This window comes from Phaseolus vulgaris, chromosome 4, assembly GCF_051622355.1.
Source record: "Phaseolus vulgaris cultivar YP4 chromosome 4, ASM5162235v1, whole genome shotgun sequence".
In the NCBI taxonomy this organism is placed as follows: Eukaryota; Viridiplantae; Streptophyta; class Magnoliopsida; order Fabales; family Fabaceae; genus Phaseolus; species Phaseolus vulgaris.
Window position 1 is genome coordinate 36934536 of NC_143501.1, and position 17815 is coordinate 36952350.

At 37.9% G+C, this 17815-nt stretch overlaps 2 pseudogenes; one reads left to right on the plus strand and one right to left on the minus strand.

The window, feature by feature from the left end:
* Positions 1–11448: 11448 nt before the first annotated feature.
* On the minus strand, positions 11449–16818 carry LOC150028038 (uncharacterized; annotated as a pseudogene).
* LOC137838688 (secreted RxLR effector protein 161 pseudogene) lies at positions 14213–14971 on the plus strand (annotated as a pseudogene).
* Positions 16819–17815: the final 997 nt, after the last annotated feature.

Below are 17815 nucleotides of genomic sequence, written 5' to 3' on the forward strand. Positions count from 1 at the left end.
AAACATCTAAGTGTAAACAATCGGTTGTTTCGACAAAACAATCGGTTGTTTCAACTTAGTTTGAAAAACATTTTGCTTTGTTAAAATTGAGATGCTAATTGCTTTGAGATTTAATCCAAGGGTTGATTACAACATTAAACTACCCCAGAACAAAGCTAAAACCAGCACAGTAGCATCAAGCAAAGTAGAGGCTTCATCATCCTTCAAAGGATTTGGATTCTTCAAAACATTGAACACCACTTGGTTCAACACTTACCACACTACTCCCCAGTCCACTACCAAAGAAACACCCTTTAGCTTGGTGTATGGTTCGGACGCAATGATTCTGGTAGAGATCCAAGAGAACTCGCCACGTTTCTAGAACTTCGTGGTTGAAAAGTCAAATGAAGAAAGATAGGTGAACCTGGACCTATTGAATGAAGTAAGAGAGGAAGCAAGAATCAAGGCTGAAGCTTTGAAGAGAAGGGTGGATTACAAGTACAGCTCCAAGCTGAGACCTCTGTAGTTCCAGGTCGTCGACTTGGTAATGCGGAAGGCCCACCCATACCAGCTAGAGCACATGCTGTGGATTAATCCCTTCAGAGTGACAGAGGCCCTTAGGAGTGGAGCATACAGGCTTGAGACATTAGAAGGTGGAGCGATCCCTCGTATATGGAACGCAGCTAACCTTAAATTTTATTTCAGTTAAACTATTGCATTGTACACAGTCTTTAGGGGACACTCTTTTTCCCTTATAAGGGTTTTTTAACGAGGTCACCCAATAAAATTCTAGTTTTCAGCTAAAGGAATATATCTTCAAGCATTTTATACAGTGCAGTTACGAACCTTTCACTTGGGTTAGAAGTCTCAAGATCGAGAAAGGATGGTTCGTAGAGAACACCTCCCCCTTGAGTGAAAACGCCAAGGTTGAACAGTATGGTTCGCTAGTTAAATCCTTTCTCGCCCTAAGGAGTAAGGACGAGGTCAGTTATGAACCTTTCGCTTGGGTTAGAAGTCTCAAGATCGGGAGAGGATAGTTCGTAGAGAACACCTCCCCCTTGAGTGAGAACGCCAAGGTTGAACAGTATGGTTCGCTAGTTAAATCCTCCCTCGCCCTAAGGAGCGAGGACGAGGTCAGTTACCTCTATGTGGCGTGATCACTCACCTCTCCTTCCATCTCCATAAGTTTTCTATTCTCAAGCTTTGTTTCCTTTTCATGTTCTTCATTATAGCTTACTTGTTCTTCAAATTCTGTTCGGTCCTTTGCTGTATTTCAATTTCTGTTCGGTAGTTTTCTGTTTTTGGCTGAGTTCATTTGTGTTTTCTTCCATTCTTGTTGCTTGATTCAATTTGACAATACATGGACTTCCATGTGAGCTTTGATTCGGTGCAAAGTCTTGGTGAGTTATTGAAGTAGAACCTTGATCCAATTCTATCTAAAGTGCCAATTCATGACCAACTCAAGTTGTTCCTAAGAATGTCAAAGAATCATGTATTCTTGCTATTGCATTCACATCATGTGGTATCTAGAGTTTAGGTTTGTTTTGCTTAATTTTTGAGTTGTGTTGCACTTTATTTTCAAGAGCTCTTTATTTCAAGTTGTTTACCATTCTGTTTTAGGCTTTATATTGAGTTTCATTGCTGTTTTTCTTTTTGTTACACCAAGTGTTTGTGAAAAGGATTATGGCACTCATTGTTCATATGAGTTTGGCTGCTCTTTTGGGATGGCATTCTCCTTCCTTGAGCTGACCTTAAGCTTCCTTTCACTTGTCGTTATATCTTGTTATATGTCTTTTAATTTTGTAATCATGTCAAGTTTTGTCTTAGTCATGTTATTCCATAATTGTCATCACTTCTTGTAGTACTTTTATTGCTTTGATTGTTTCTTGCTTTGGTTTACTTTCTGTTTCTGAGTTTATTGCTTGATCCTTTGTGCATTTTCCTTTTTAGATTTGAGTTCATGCTTGTATTCTAGACCTATACAAGTTCCTATACACAATTTCCATTATGTCTTTGCTAGTTCATCATACTGTTTTTCATTCCTAAATAGGATACTCTGTTTTCTTACAAACGTGCTACTGTTTTCAATTTACTGCAATTAATTGGCTCACTGGAAATTTGTGAAAATTTGGATTTACATTCTTCAAAGTTTTACAAAACCATAGCAAAAAGAAGTACTCAAAAATTCCAAGTACACAAAAAATGATAAATAAAATACGAAAAGTGTACAATACTGCCGAAAAAAATACGGTAATCTGGCAGCAATTTTGAAAAATTTATTTCTCTCATTTGGCTTACTTTTTTTACCTCATTCCAGTGCCATTATTGAGTTGAGACATTGAAGTTTCTGTGGTTAATTTTCACATTCCAGTTCGCTTTCAATCAGTACAGTTAAATCTGTAAACATAGCACAGTTTGCATAAAAAAGAATATTTTCCAGTAGCTTGTTTTTTGTTTCTTAAATCTACTCTAGTACTTTTCTCTAGGATTCTTTTGGTGTGCCTTCTTTATTCATTGAGTTCTTTATTTTCTTGCTTGTCTATCATTCATTAATCTTTGAGTTTGTCTTACATATAGTATTCCTTTTGCAATTACCTTTCCTTGCTTATACCTTTGCTTGTTTGTCATTCTTTCTTCTTTGGTTTTGTGGTGAGGTACTTTCAAGATTCTGTGCTCTTGCTTGGGCATTTTTCACTTGAGGATTACTAAGGCTTTAAGATAAGCTTGGTGCAGAGAGCATTCTTTCTTTGAGAGTGAATTTTAGTGACCACTTCACTGCGGTTTTGGTTCCAATTTCTTTTAGCTGACTGTGTTTCCTAACATTTGTTTGCTGTTTTGTGTTTGCTGTTTTGTTTGATAAAATGGCTCCATATTCTAGTGAGGAATCTTGCAAGCAGAATTAACCTTCTAAAGATTCTCTTCGTGGTGAATTACTGGAAGCTCAACGCCATATTAGAAGATTGGAGGAAAGGTTGCAAAAACTGGACATGCAACAAGTTGGACCGTCTAATGCTCACCATGCAGCGCACCATTCACATAGACATTCGTCTAGGGGATCGTCCAATGCCTTTGGCCGTGAAGAAGTGCGAAGAAGAAGAGAGCCACATCATTCCTTTCATGGCTATGATCCTAGAGGGAGAGACCACTGTGACAATGGTTATTACCGAGAGGCTAAAGCTAGACTTCCCTTGGTCAAGCTTCCAAGCTTCAATGGAGATAGTGATCCTAACATCTATCTAGATTGGGAGGCCAAGTGTGAGCAGAATTTTGATTTACATGGGATCCAAGATGGCCAAGTGTTAGCTACTTTAGAATTTTGTGATTATGCCATGCAATGGTGGCATGGACTTGTAAAGGACATTATGTTTCACAAGGGTCCTCCCGTGGACTCTTGGAACTCTCTTAAGTTTCAAATGCGCGCTAGATTTGTGCCGCCCCACTTTAGGAAAGATCTTATGTTGAAACTCCAACGGTTTCAACAAGGCACGCTAAGTGTGGACGCTTATTATAAAGAATTAGAAACGCTTTTGTGTAAATTAGAAATACGTGAGGATGACGAAGCTTTGATTGCTAGGTTTGTTAGTGGGTTAAGGAAGGAAATCCGAGATATTGTGGAATTACAAGAGTATTCATCATTTGGGTCTTTAATTCATCTAGCAATGAAGGTGGAAGCCCAACTTGCTAAGAAAAACTCTTTTAACTCCCCAAATGATGGTTACTACTCCAAATCTTGGAAAAACAAGAAGTCTTTTTCAAAATTTCCTTCCCAAGATTCTTCTTTCCAATCCAAGGAATCTAAGCCATCTACTTTTAGGCCTAAATCTCCAACAAAAACGTCTAATAAAAAATGCTTTAAATGTTTAGGATATGGTCACATAGCTGCAAATTGCCCTTCTAAACGAAATATGTATATGCATGATGGCATTGTAGTTAGTGAGGATGATTCTGACTCACCTAGGCATGCTTCACCTTCTAAACCATCCAGTGAAAATGAGAGTGTAAGTCCTTGTGAAGGTGACTTGTTGATGATAAGGCGTATGTTGGGAACAATTCCAAAATCTTTGGACGATACTCAAAGAGAAAACATTTTTCATACCCGATGTCTTATCAACAACAAGTTATGTTCCTTGATTATTGATGGAGGTTTGTAGAGAACACATCCCCCTTGAGTGAGAACACCAAGGTTGAACAGTATGGTTTGCCAGTTAAATCCTCCCATGCCCTAAAGGGCGAGGACGAGGTCAGTTCCGAACTGTTCACTATGATTAGTCTTAAGATCGGGATAGGATGGTAAGCGGAGAACGCCTCCCTCTTGGGTGAGAACCCCATGGTTCGACAGTTAAATCCTTTCTTGCCCTCATGGAGCAAGGTCGAGGTCAGAAAGCAAACCTCTCCCTTGTTTGTAAGTCAAGGTTAAGAATAGCATGGTTCACTAGTGTCACCAGTAAGACATCCCCTTGACCTAGAAAGGCAAGGGTGAGATCAACAAGAAGACCTTTCCCTTACCCTGCAAGACGAAGGTCAGAAACAGCAAGTGAGGGTTTTCCTTATCCTCGTACAATGAAGGTAAGGCCAACTAAGAGTTTGTGTGCACATCACCGATACCTTAAGACAATAAAGGTCGCAAGAAGGTAAAACAGGTGGGAGAAAGCGTGCTACTTAAGGCATTGAAGGCATTGTTAGCAAAACTAGTGCAAGTCACAACAGATAACAACCAAGACAAGAAAGCGAGAAAAACAGATTTCATTGATAAATATATACAAATTAGCGAAAGTGCTCATCGAGTGGTTAAGTTACAAAAAGAGGGGATTACTCCTTGGCAACAAGCTGCCCATCAACAACCCGCTTTGTCACATCAAATTGGGAGAGATCCATCCCAGGATGCACGCAGGCAACCTGGGCTATGGCATCTTCAAACCCAGCACCATAAGCATCAGCGACATCGTTGGTGAGCTCTTCCTCAGTTTCCTTGAATAGTTCGACCTCGTGGGCTAACTCCCCCTCTAGTTGGCCAATGCGGACTTCCTGTTGAGTGGACCTTTCCTTCAGCTTGGCCATCTTGGCCTGCGTCTCTTCAGCTTTCTCCTTCAGCTCGATAATCTCGTTCCGAAGGGGCAGAATCTTCGAATGAGCGAGAAGGGCCTCCTGAGATTTCTCAAATAGGAGCTTTTTAGTATCCTTCTCGATTTGGCGAAGATTTTCTAACTCCTGGTGCAAGGCAGTTTCGCGCTGGGAGAATTTCTTGGTTTGAAGGGTTGATTCCTCCCTCAGCTTCAATACCTCAGCCCTTAGTTCTTGTGCTTGAGTTGAGGCGCGACTGGATGCGATGAGGAAGGACCCAAAACCTCTGGCCACAGGCCCTCCTAGGAGATCTTCATCCTGGCTATCTACTTACCCGACTTGGAAGGCTTGGAGAACCTTTTGGAGGAAGGAGGGCAAATCAACAGCAGGGGGCACGCCATGACCACTTCCAGGGGTGCTCCCCCCCCCCCCCCCCCCCCCCCCCCCGCCTTCGAGCACCACGAGTTCATTGGGAGAGGAAGCACTGGGAGGGTGGTCCCTGAAGGACAGAGCGTGGCCATCTGAAGTCGAGTGGGATGGAGCCACGATGTCAGTCCCCTTCTTCCTCTTGAAGACGAGGCCTGTGCAGGTATCCTCGTCTTCGGAAGCAGTGGCCCCCACCACCCCTTTTTGCCTCTGATTGATGAGGGTTGGTTCGGGAGAGATTGGAGCGGAGGTAGCAGGAGGAGGAAGGCCCGCAGGGGTTGAGGTACCCACGTCGGCAAGAACAGCCTTGCGACGAGCGACCAACTCACCCAGTTTCCTCCTTTTCTCTGCATTAAGCATCATATTTGCACAAGAAGGCGACAAAGCATAAGTGAACAAGAAGGCAACAAAGCATAAGAAGCTAAAAGCATGCAACTCGCAACAAATATGAAGCAGAAATAAGAAAGGTACCAATGTAGCTTTTGAGAGCCTTGACGCAGAACTCAAGCTTGATCAGTTTAGTAGTGTCAAACACCACTCCTAAGCTTGAAAGGAGCTGGCACACCTCATGATTAGGAGGGGTCAAGTCCTCGAGGCTTCTAGATTTCTTGACTCTCGGTTTCTCCACCCAGTAAAGCGGAAAACCATCCAGCAAAGTGGGGTCATGAATGCTGCAACATATCTTCAAGAACTTCTTCTTGAGGCCCTTGTAAGATTGCTGAAAGAGAGCCAAGAGAACTCTCCTTGCCACCCCATTGAAGCTCATCCACAGCTTCTTTCCAGGGTTCTTAGCCTTAAAGAAGTAGAGGAAGACGTCCACAGAAGGCGGATAGCCAAGAAGGTTGCTAAGGATAGCGAAAGCCCGCACAAAGGCCCAGTTGTTAGGGTGCAGTTGGGAAGGGACGACGTTGATCTCAGTAAGGAGAGCGCGCTCGAACCCCGTAAAGGGAAGGCGGAGCTTGAGCCACTTGAAGACGGTGGTGTACAAGAAGAAGAAGGGTTTTTTTGGGTCTGTGCGATCGCCAGCACACACTGGAATGCCTCCCCTACAAGGCAGAACCTTTAGATATACGTCGAGTTCCTTCCTGAAGACATGGAAATTATCGTTGGACTTGCCCTGTTTGTACGTCTCTATGTCTTTAAAGGTTTTCATTTGGGAAGTGTCGGCCAGAAGAGCATCAGGAGCCCATCGATAGAGGGCTCTGTAATCAACGGAGGGGGGGGGGGGGGTTCAGTGTGGTTTTTGTTCTGGTCATCCCGATAAGAAAGCTAAAGAGGGAGAGGAGAAAGGAAGAAAAACGAAGGATTAGAAGAAGATGACGGTGTGACTCAATAAACCAGAAAAGCAGAGACTCGAAACGAAGAACAGAGAAACGAAAAATGCTGAAAAAATAAATAGTACTAGAACAGTTATGGCATGTTATGAGCATCAGAATCATAAAGCAAGAGTGATCGTAGAGTAAAGATCATACCTTTGAATAAATTAGGTTTCAGAGGTAGAGGTTTTTGAAGAAGAAGAGAGAGTGTTTCGGGAACGAGAAATGTTTGGGAAATGCTTAAGTGAAGTAATGAAACAGTGAAGGGAGCGTAAGGGTTTAAGGGTTTAAGCGTACACGAAGGAGCGCAAGCGACAACGAGCTCTAGCCGTTGATCCTGCCACGTGTACACTGATAAAAAAGTATGGTGAGATGTCACTTCGGTGCACTGTTCATGTCCTATCACCCAGTGCCACGTAGGTCGCCTAGGGCGATCACTTAGTCTCTTCGCTGAAACAAGTTACAGCTCGAGATTGGGGGGCTTGTGTACCGACCAGTCCTCGATCATCGACTCTAGAGAAAACCTCAGACATCGGACATCAATGTCTGATAGTAAGGGGGAGCCACGTAAGGTGGGCCCCATAAATCCTGTCAGTTACCAGTTAAACACCCAGCTATAAGAGAAGGCCTAAGTCATGAGGGATCCATGCGTGTGGTGTGTATAGCGCATTTGGGCGCGACACAAGTAAGGATTCCCTGGAAGCACTAAGGCCCAATAGGGTTAGGGTTTCCAGGGGTAGGCTGCATGCATGGCATGTGAATACTTAGGGCACCCATAGAACAGATGGCCCCACAGCATTGGTACATGAGTTGGTACCTTGGCGGCCATACTGTTAATCGTTGCACTCCAGTAAAGGGAAGTCTTATGTGCTAGATTATGCTAAGATTGTGTAATAGCGACGCAATGACGTTCTCCCAAGAACCCTAGATATGGGTAGCAGAACAGAAGTAACCCTAGTTACAACCTATATAAAGGGTGGTAAGAACCCTAGCAAGGTACATCGTTTCTAAGACTGAAACTACTTTATACACTTACTATTTCTTTGCCCCAGTACTGACTTGAGCGTCGGAGTGCAAACGGCCGTCAAGGCGCCCTTTGTCTTTGCAGGTGAGAGGTTCTTCAACCCAAGGAAGTTTGATTCTCAGGCGGAGACAGGCGGGCCAAAGACTGTCGTTCGAGTCAACCGAAAAGCGAGTCAACCGGTGAGAACAATACTCATATGAATTCTAATCCACGATTCACCACGTCATTTTTTTTCATTTCTTTTTTTACATTTTTCTTGATTTTTCGAAGTTTTTTTTTGGTTTTAGACATACGTTTACTTTCATAGTTATTCATATGAATTTTTGAATTTTTAAAAAACAAAAGACACTAATAATTTATAAAGAAATATCAATACAAAGATAATGAAATAAAATATATTATAGGTATTTTGATGTAAGTAAATATTATGGGTAAAATAAATGTAAAGTTGTAACATTATTTTGTATTTTTATAGTAAATTTGAATTGTGGAGAATAAACTATAATACATTTGTAAATATATTTTTATAATGTTTGTATCAACTTAAATGTTGGTATTTTTTGTTTGTTAAAAAAATATCAAAATAAGTAAGTAAAAATTAAGTAAAATTATTTGGATATTTTACTGAAAAGATATTAATTGAATGGTTTTGTTCTTGCCGGTTGACTCCAAAGGCACGCTGTAGCTCGTCCTATTTCTGGTGGATTTTATGCTACCTCTTGGATCTTAGAGAGTGGCTCCGTTGAAAGAGAGGGGGTCCTACCTGTTGATTGCACTCCGATGATCAAGTCAGTTCAGGGCTTAAAGTAAGCAATTTCAGTTTTAGAAACGATGTACCTTTACCAGGGATCTTAACTCCCTTTTATAGACTGCTTTTAGGTTACCTCATTGTAACAACCCCTCTCTCACTAGAGCCTTATCTCTAGTGAAATTAGGTTTGCTGGGAGGACATTTTGTTACGTTGTTACATAATCTTAGCACAACAACCGCACAAAATCTTCCTCTTTGGAGTGCACAATCTTAACAACATGGTCGCCAGGATACCAACTCATGTACCAACGTTACGAGACCCATCTGTTATGTACGAGCCCTAGTCCATTACGTATCATGCATGCAGCTTTCCCTTGAAAAACCCTAACGCTCTTGGGCCTTGGCGTCTTCAAGGGACATTTCTTTGTGCTAGACTCGAATGTATTATACACACCACATGCATGCACTTTCTCACTGAATAGGCCTTTCATATATACGGCTTTCAACACACGCATGTCTGGAGGCCCACTTATGTGGCCCACTATCGCGACCAAACCATCGAGCCAATGTCCGATATCGATTTCAATGTTCGAAGTCTGGTCCAGTACAGGTTTAAAAAATTATAAATAAAAATTAGGTTATTCACTAATGATATGTATGTAATAATAAAGATATTAAGTGAATAAGTTTATTATTAGGTTTAATAAAAAAATAAGTGCATAAATTATAATTTTAAATTAAAAAATAAAAAATAAATTATATTTAAATTGAAATATTATGTAAATAATGTGTTATATATAAATATATATTATAAATTATAATAAAAAATATTATATAATCATATTTAATTATAAATAAATATAAGAAATTATAAAGAGAAATTAAATATGTGGTAACAACTAACTAAAATACAATTTATATATTAGTTAAAGTTGGAAAAAAGATAATACATGAGATTTAAATAATATAAATATGACAACAATGAAAGCATTACTAATTTATAAAAGTGTAGATGTTGATTTGTGAAGATGGTTCTTGTAGGTATTATCCTCAGTCCTGCGCAAATTCTTGTGCTGTTGCATTGTGTAAATTTTTAGTTTGGATAAATAGTTCAATTTTTATGGTTGAATCTTCACGTTGCACACTTAGATTAAGAAGTTGAGTAGTTTTCCAACGATTAATCATTTGTTGGACATCAACAACATTTTGTATTTGCACTGTGTCGTGTACAAGTTTTTTATTGACAACTCTAGCTAGACGACGATAGTTTATTTATGTAACATGTTTTCGGTCTCCATATTGTAGTATCTCTGATATGTTGAGAAATAGTTGATTAAAAGAGGAGTTATGTGGAATTGACATTCTTTTAGGGTTGACACATCTGTAGGTTAGACCATAGCCATTTCGACTTCCTATTATAGTGGCTCGTTGGATAGGTCCTCCATAGTAGATTATTGCTTTAGTTGAAGTGATTGAGTCTTGAATTGATGTAGAGTTGGATGCAGTCAGTGCGTTTAGAAGACGTAAATTTTACTCTGCAGATCTTGTTAACTTGACATATACTTCAATCATTGTAGGAAATGGAAATTGAGACTTCCAAGTTAACAATTCTAAAACATTTTCATCGGTTATTATCTTAACAACATCGTACCTCGTTTGCCCTTGTGTGGTTTGTTAAGGCCGACGGTAGTACAAATTCATCAACAATGTTTTATCTTGTAGTCCCAAAGCGTCACACACTTTCTCCTTTAAATGGGAGAATGTACAATTATGAGGGATGCGGAAAAATTTAGGAGACGGACATTCAAAGTGGGCGCTTTCATCATTTTCTATTACCCGACCATGTGCAAAGACAACAAGATCAAAATTGTAAGAATTCTCATTGTTTGTGAAGCAACGATGGTCCATTTGAAGATGAAAGCAAAAGTTTTGGGAAGAAGGAAGAATTTGTATATATTTTGTGTTAACTAAATGATTTCAAAGTGTTGTGTGGGTGAAAACTTGAATCTATAGCTGGAGAATGATTGAGATAGAAAGAAAGAGTTATTTATGACGTGTGCAATGAACCGTGTGTATTAAATGATAAATTTATTACAAGTATTATCATGTGCACATTAAAAGAAAAGATGATAACCATCCACATTATTCTGTTGTGTGGCCTTAGGAAAAGCAATAATGGAGGAGTGATTTGATAATTCACATTATTGTGTTGTCTGGCCTAAAGAAAGAATCTTTGGAAAGTGATGTGACTATGCATGTTATTGTTTTGTACAACCTGAGGAAAAAAAAATTATAGAGGAGTGATGTGACGATGCACATTATTGTGCTGTGTGACCTGAGGAGAAAAATTTATGGAGGAGTGATGTGACCATTCTCATTATTCTGTTGTCTGACTTGAGGAAAGAACCCATGGAGAGTGATGTGACAATGCATGTTATTGTGTTGTACAACCTAAGAAAAAAGCAATTATGGAGGAGTGATGTGAACATTCTCATTATTGTGTTGTCTGGCTTAAGGAAAGAACCTATATGGAGGGTGTTGTGACAATGCATGTAATTGTGTTGTACAACCTAAGAAAAACGAAGTTATGGAAGAGTGATGTGACCATGCACATTATTATTTTCTGTGTGACCTTGGAGGAAATAATTGTGGAGGAGTGATGTGACAATGCACATTATTGTCCTGTGTATCAGTTTTTTCACACATTTTGTACCATTATTAACATTGTGAATTGCTTTAAATGTTTTCATGTTTATTAGGTGTAAATTGTTGTTAATTATTGAAATGATGTAGTATATGTTGAACATAAAAAGGAAAATAAATGAAAAATGGTTATTCATTTAATATTTTCTTGAATGGTCAATTAAATAGTTTGTGCAAAATGAAACATAATTAATGACGAGAAGTGGACGTTCCAATAATGTTGGGACACATTCTTTTTGTGTGTCCTAGAGTTTGACAATATGAACATTTTTTGGTTCGACTATGTTGTTCTCTTATGTTCATATTAGTCCTTATTCAACTTGACTTAGGCCTCCCCTTTGAGGTTCTTTTCATGTTGGGAATTGGGCATAATATTTGACTAGTATATGCAGACCAATACTCTTCATTTCTGCATTCACCAAATACTCCTTCGTAAGCATGAAAGACCTGTTGCAATGTGTACACATGTGAGATGTACCCAACAAAATCATGGTGAGCATATTTTCATGCAGCATGCACATGGGAGCATGGTAGGTGTAGTTTTTGGAATTTCCCACAGTCACACCATAATTCGTTAAAGCCAACTGCAAATCGGCCTAGTGGTCGTACTTGTCTTGGATTTTTTCTTTCTTCTACCAAAAATTTGGTGTTTCTCCTATCAAAGGAAAGCACTGTATGAGTGTTTTTCCTTTGACTGTGCATCTTCCAATGCTTTTGCTACAACTTCAGAGTATACATGTCCAACAACATCATGGCTTCCACTTACCTGCCTCTATCTGTGAAGAATTTATTTCAATGGGTATATGTTGTTATTAGATATTATGAGATATTATACATATTGTTATCTATTTCTATTTATGTAATGGGCTTAACCCCTATATTTTTTTTCCTTTATAAACATAACCATATGTGTTCAATGTACACAAGGGATTTACCCTATTCTTTTTTTTTTCTTTAATGTGGTATCTGTTGTTTTATTGGTGAACCCACTATTCACTGGAATTTTCCAGCCACCGCCCCATTGCTTTGCTAGAGCTTCCACCGCCGCCGACTCGCCGGAGTCGCCGTCAAAATATCGTCGGAGTCGCCGCCGGAGATGTTGTCGGAAACGTTGTCGGAGCCTTCATCATTGTTGCTGCCGCCAATTGACCAGTGACTGGATTTGTCCTTATCATCTATGGCTTATTCCGTTCCCTCTTCCGCTTTCCCTGCCACTTTGGCTTCTTCCGTTGCCATTATTTCGGATCTCTTTATTTATACTAATTATATCAATGTTCATCTCTTCATTGACAAATTGGATGAAACCAATTATGACACTTGAGCCTCAGATATTAAGTAATGGCTTAAGAGTTAAGGTTATATTGATCATCTTACCTGTCCCAATGTTGCTAAAAATGAGGTTTTTCATTGGTTGAAAATTGATGCTCAATTATGCATTATTATCAAATCTACCATTCACTCATCTTTAAAACAATTTTTTCGTACCTATGAGACATTTTCAAAAGTTTTGGGAACAAGTAATGTTATTATACACCAATGATACTCGACATCTTTATGGTGTGTGTCAAAATCTCCCCACAGTTGTTACTTCCAAGCGTCTTGATGGTACAATGGAGGAATATTTGGGTAAACTTCTTGCTTATTTTCATGATTTTAATGAGTTATTACCTCATGACCCCACTCCTTCTTAAGAACTAGAACAAAGATCCAAGTTCTTGATGTTATTGGATTTACATGGCGTTCCTGATGATTATTCTCATGTTCGTGATCAAGTTTTGGGACCTCCTATCACGCCTAATTTTACTTCCACTTGTTCTACCCTTCTGCGTGTGTCGAGTAAACACACCACTGGTATAATGCCTCATGTTGATGACTCTTCTGCTTTAGTCTCTCAACATAATGATTGTACTCGCTCTTACAAGCCGGGAAAAGGGTGTCAAAAGTGTGACCATTGTGGCAAACTTGGGCATAAAATTGACAGATGTTATGCCTTACATGGTTGTCCTCCTAAATCTGTTGTGGTTGCCCAAACTGCTCATGTGCAACCTTCTACTGTGGACCATACTTCATCTTCATTTGATATCCCAGGCCAGTCTACTATTTTCAATGAATTTCTTAAATGGTATGAGGATCGTTAGAATCTTGGTTCCACTACTTCTGTTGAACATAGGTACATTTTTTATTGGCATTATTCATTCTACTTCCCTTGGCCCTTGGGTTCTAGGTTCAGGTGCCACAAATCACATTTCTGGTAATCAATCTTTTTTATCTTCCCTATCCATCTACGAAATCTGTTGTTGGTTGCAGGTGGAATTTTGCTATCAAAGTTGGTTCTGATGGTATTATTGATCGTCTCAAGGCTCGTCTTGTGGCTAAGGGTTATACCCAAATTTTTGGTTTAAACTATGGTGATAGTTTTTCTCTAGTGGCAAAGATGGCTTCTATTTGCTTATTCACAACCATGGCTACTCTTCAACAATGGCCTTTTTATCAACTTGATGCCAATAATGCCTTTCTTAATGGGGATTTGAAGGAAGAAATTTATACGGAGTAACCTCTCGGTTTTGTTGCTCAGGGGGAGTCTTCTGGATTGGTATGTTGTCTTCGCAATCCTTATATGGATTCAAGCAGTCTCCTAAGGCTTGGTTTGGAAATTTTAGCAATGTCTTTCAACATTTTGGTATGACTCGCATTGAAGTAAATCATTCAGTTTTTTTATCTTCACTCGAGTGTTGGGTGTATCTATCTTATAGTATATATTGATGACATTCTTCTTACAGACAGTGATCACAATGGCATCTCACAAGTAAAACAACACCTTTGTCAACACTTTCAGACCAAAGATCTTGGGAAACTCATATATTTCTTGGGGATTGAGGTAGCACAATCCAATACTGGTATTGTTATCTCTCAAAGAAAATATGCATTAGATATTTTGGAGAAAATTTGGTTGATGAATTCGAAATATGTGGATACTCCCATGGATCTCAATGTCAAACTTTTACCCAATCAAGGGGAGCCTCTTTCAGATCTTGAGAAGTACAGTTGATTAGTTGGAAAATTGAACTATCTCACTGTTACTTGCCCTAATATTTCCTTTGCAGTCAGTGTGGTGAGTCAATTTCTTAATTCTCCATGTGAAGATCATTGGAATGCAGTCATTCGTATACTGAAGTACATTAAAGGCTCTCCTGGAAAAGGTTTGTTATATGGTCATAATAAGGATACTAAAGTCGTTTGTTATTCAGATGCTGATTGGGCAAGATCTCTATCTGATAAAAGATCAACTTCCGGTTATTGTGTCTCCATTGGTGATAACTTGATATCTTGGAAGAGCAAGAAACAAAGTGTTGTTGCGAGATCTAGTGCAGAAGCAGAATATAGAGTTATGACCTCAGCTACTTGTGAGCTTATTTGGCTTAAACAGTTACTTAAAGAATTGCAATTTGGAGAGGTCACTCAAATGACACTTATATGTGATAATCAGGCTACTCTTCATATTAACTCAAATCCAGTTTTTCATGAAAGGACCAAACATATTGGGATTGATTGTCATTTCATTCGACAAAACATTATATCGGGAGATATCAAGACTGAGTTTGTTAATTCAAGTAGTCAATTATAAGATATTTTTACTAAACCCTTACGAGGGCCTAAGATTGATTACATTTGTAATAAGCTGGGTATATATGATCTATATGCACCATCTTGAGGGGGAGTGTTAGATATTATGAGATATTATAGATATTGTTATCTATTTCTATTTATGTAATGAGCTTAACCCATATGTTTCTTTTCCTATATAAACATAACCCTATGTGTTCTATATACACAAGGAATTTACCCTATTCTTTCTTTTCCTTTAATAGTTGCCATCACCATGGAAGATAGGTTTCTTATTTTCTTCAAAAAAGAGTTGATCGTCTCAGCCAGATTGGTTGTCATATGTCCCCACATTTGACCGTTGTCCCATGCAAGAGTCCACTTCTCTCTCGGGATATCATCTAGCCACTGAGCTGCCTCAGGATTTTCCTCTCTAACTATGTTGCAGTAGTAGAAAAAACATGGCTCTGTCATTCCATTTGTAATCACTAGTGCAAAAAGAAGAAAAGGATACGCTTTATTTAGTGCGGCTTTTGCGCTACCCGCTTTCGAAAAAAACGCGGTGGCATTTTTGAAATTATTTTGATTTACGAATGCGGTTATTTGAATAACCGCATTCGTAAATCAAAGCGCTTGATTTACGAATGCGGTTATTTGAATAACCGCATTCGTAAATCAAAATTGTTTGATTTACGAATGCGGTTTTACCTTTAACCGCATTCGTAAATCCTTTTTTACCTTAAATTTTGAAGCGCGCCTCACACAATTTCAAACTTTATTTCTCGTCTTTGCCTTCGTTTCGCGTTTGCACTCTGAGTTCGTCTCCTTCTACTGCATCTGCATTCCATTTGTGCAATGTAAGTTTCTTGAACTCTCTTTTTTCCTCTTCATCTTCACAAATATATGCATAAATGTTTTTCGTTTTTCTTATATATGTTTTTTTCCTTGCATTAGTGGTCTCGAAGCACTCTTTCATTGTCTTCGTGGTTTCTTGTGGATTTTTTGGTTTGCTCCGTTGCTGCTTCCCTGTCCGTCGTCGCTTCTGCTGCCGCCACCGTTGTTCGCTCCCGTGACTCTTCATCAATCTTGGCTTCACACAAGATTGACGATGTTTTAAAATTTTTAATTTTTTTTAATGATTCGGCACATACAAATGCGGTTAAAGCAAATAACCGCACTTGTAAATGGTATTTATAAATGCGGCTCTATATAGCCGCATTTATATTTCTTGATTTACAAGTGCGTGTTGATCAAATGCGGTTATAAAGCCGCATTTATAAATTCAAAACAACCGCATTTGTTTTATGTTTCTGCACTAGTGAATTATTTGTTGTACATGTAGTTAGTAAATAAAATTGACAAAATCAATATATATAATTTGAAACAGTTGATTAACTTAATGTATAAGGACAATTACCCATGTTGACAACATCTTTCTTTAGTGTTGTATTTCTAAACCACCTCATGAAATTCTGTGTTATGTGCCGAATGCAATACACATGCACAAAATTATTGTTGTTCTAACTCTACCATCTCTAGAGTATGCACTCTTTATTGATTCGTGGCGGTCAAAAATGAGATAGAGACCATCTTGCAGAGTGACATATCTTCGTAGGTTTCGCAAGAAAAAGAACCAAGTCTCAGCAGTTTCACTCTCTACGATGGCGAAGGCAATTGGTAATATGTTGTTCCGGCATCTTGTGCAACTGCGACCAATAACATTCCTCTGTATTTCCCATTCAAGAAAGTTCCATCAACTTGGACCATCGACTTGCAAAATTTGAAACCATCAATGTACGGTTTGAACGTCCAAAATATCCTATTAAAGATGATCTAGTTAGCGTCCAATTGATTTCCTTCATAAAAAGGTTGGGTCTTTATTTTCCAAATAAACCTAAGAACGTAAAGTTGTATTCCATTTAGGAGTGCTGAAATTTTTTTATATAAATCTTCCCAATTAAGTAAAAAATGTCCAATTAGTAGTTGTGGAATAACCAATCGTATTATTTGAGTAAAAAAGTTTAAAGCGTTTTGAGTAAAAAAGTCCAAATTTGGTAGTTGTGGAATAAATCAATAGTGACAACTTTCTTCTCATAGGGAAATAATTATATTCCAATCAATGGACTTATAAGAAGACTTGTGAAAAGACAATTAACTAACACAAACTTGGAACTTTTAGGTTAAACGAGAATTTTGTATAAAAGATAAACCATCAAATTCGTCCTTAAAAACTAGTGAGAGAATTCGAAGTTAATAATTGAAAGATATTAAAAAATAGTGAGAGAATTCTAAGTTAGGATTTGAAAAATAATAAAATTAAAAGTACTTTGAAAATGCATTTAGCAATGCAATTGTTTTGAGCAAGTTGTAATATTTGCAATAACTTCTTCTAGAAAGATGGTTAATTTTTCATAACCGCATAAAAATAGTTCAAATTATAATACAGCCTAATAGTTTACATGAGTAACAAAATAGTGTTATACAAAAATAAATACTATTAGAAATTTTTTATTTTGTGTGATTTTTTACAAAAGTTCATAAAATTAAGTTTTTTTAAATTATTTTAAAAAATTTATGTTTTACAAAATATTAAAAAAAAATCCTACAATAATAAATATTTTAATAATAAAACAGTTTCAGATAGGAAATGAGTTTGTTATAGTAAATTATTTTAGTGTAAATGTACAAAATATAAAAAAAAAATATTGATCAATATAAAAAGGAAACTTTTTGTTTAAGACAATAAAATATAAATTAATTAACATTTAAGACAACAATTGCTTTACTCAAATGTGAACTATAATTTATTTTCAAGTAAATTTTCATTTATTGATATTTATATTTTAATATAGATTTGTTCTCTTAAGAAAATCGAGAACTCAATTAAGAAAATTTAAAGTTTTATCTCATCAAGTATTTAGTTAGAGACTAATTGTTCGATATGTGTAATAGA